At 44.1% G+C, this 2,068-nt stretch overlaps 1 pseudogene; it reads left to right on the top strand.

The window, feature by feature from the left end:
- Nucleotides 297–1,578, top strand: LOC407246 (lactate dehydrogenase B pseudogene; annotated as a pseudogene).

Genomic DNA, 2,068 nt, shown 5'->3' with positions numbered 1-2,068 from the left:
TTTCTCATATTATCTTCCATCATTGCCAAGACCAGCTTAGCTGGTGAAGGCTGAACAATGGGTGCTGTGAAACTTAAGGAAAAAGTTAACATAAAACAAGACACAGAGACATTTATCTTAATTAAAAGTGGGAACCCAGGGACTCAAGGTCTCAGGGACCAAGAGCTGCCACCTCAAGAAACCACGCTGCTTTTATTGTGCTCTTGAGGGTTATGTCAAGTGAGGAGGGGGTTGTAGATGCAGGATATAGTTTTTTATTATTATTTTAAACATTCTTTTATTATTTTAAAAGTCAGAGAGCAGACGCACGCTGCCGACTTTGTCTCCTTCGGGCGACCCTTACAGCCGTCTCAAGAACTTTCACTCCTCTGCGCACAATGGCAACTCTTAAGGAAAAACTGATTGTACCAGTTGCAGAAGAAGAGACAACAATCCCAAACAATAAGATCACTGTAGTGGGTGTTGGACAAGTCGGTATGGCATGTGCCATCAGCATTCTGGGAAAGTCTCTGACGGATGAGCTTGCTCTGGTGGATGTTTTGGAAGATAAACTCAAAGGAGAAATAATGGATCTGCAGCACGGAAGCTTGTTCCTTCAGACACCCAAAATTGTGGCAGATAAAGATTACTCTGTGACCGCCAATTCCAAGATTGTGGTGGTGACGGCAGGCGTTCGCCAGCAGGAGGGAGAGAGTCGTCTCAATCTGGTGCAGAGGAACGTCAATGTCTTCAAGTTCATCATCCCTCAGATTGTCAAGTACAGTCCTGACTGCATCATAATTGTGGTTTCGAACCCAGTGGATATTCTCACATATGTTACCTGGAAACTAAGTGGATTACCCAAGCACCGTGTGATTGGAAGTGGATGTAACCTGGATTCTGCAAGGTTTCGCTATCTTATGGCTGAAAAGCTTGGCGTTCATCCCAGCAGCTGCCACGGGTGGATTTTGGGAGAACATGGCGACTCAAGCGTGGCTGTGTGGAGTGGGGTGAATGTGGCAGGTGTGTCTCTCCAGGAACTGAATCCAGAGATGGGAACGGACAATGATAGTGAAAATTGGAAAGAAGTGCATAAGATGGTGGTTGAAAGTGCCTACGAAGTCATCAAGCTGAAAGGCTACACCAACTGGGCAATTGGCTTAAGTGTGGCAGATCTTATTGAATCCATGTTGAAAAACCTATCCAGGATTCACCCAGTGTCAACAATGGTGCAGGGCATGTATGGCATTGAGAATGAGGTCTTCCTGAGCCTCCCATGTGTCCTGAATGCTCGCGGACTAACCAGTGTTATCAACCAGAAGCTGAAGGATGATGAGGTTGCCCAGCTCAAGAACAGTGCTGACACTCTGTGGGGCATCCAGAAGGACCTGAAGGACCTGTGACTCCCGGCTTCTAGGTTGTAGTAACCTACAAACTACAGTGTGATTTCCCACAAGCCTTTAGTATTCATCCATGTATGTGGAGCACAGTTTGCTTTTATCTTCCTTAAATATGTGAATGTGGGCTCTCAGAGTTAAAGCCCATGCTTAGTTTAATGCTTTCAAGCAAGTCCTTGAACAAATAAAGTTAACTATCATAAAAAAAAAATAAAAGTCACATAGCTGGTAGATGGTTAAGCTTTTACTCTGACCTTGAGGCATTTAACAATCATTAGCATTTGAGGAAGCTTGGCGTTAACTGTCTATGCATAGCATCTAGAGAATCATCACTGTGCTTCTGCAAAAGACATGCCTATGTTTGTACCATGGTTCTCTTTGCTAATGCATATCCTGCTAACGACCGCTCATAAACCACTTGGGGCCATGAGGCTCATCTTCCTCTTATTCTTTAGAGGACATATCATGCTGTGCAAACGGTGTGCCTATCTGAGCAGGTCCAGTGTGCCTAGACCAATGCATTATGTCCTCATTCAGCTGACCACATGAATAACTTATGCCTTTAGGTCTTTGTTCTTAAGCTTAAGTCATTTACCAGCACTGTTTTTCAAGCAGGAATATGGGGTAAAGTAAAGCAGGACAAGATGGAATTTTCAGCAAAGAGGCTAAGAAAATATTGTAGAAACATGTCT

The sequence above is a fragment of the Sus scrofa genome, chromosome 2, assembly GCF_054392235.1.
Source record: "Sus scrofa isolate SSC_HxYL_T2T_F1_AM1 chromosome 2, Sscrofa_HxYL_maternal_Yorkshire_Landrace_v2.0, whole genome shotgun sequence".
Taxonomy (NCBI): Eukaryota; Metazoa; Chordata; class Mammalia; order Artiodactyla; family Suidae; genus Sus; species Sus scrofa.
The sequence above is the reverse complement of the archived record's forward strand: the minus strand, read 5'-3'. Positions and strand labels throughout refer to the sequence as shown.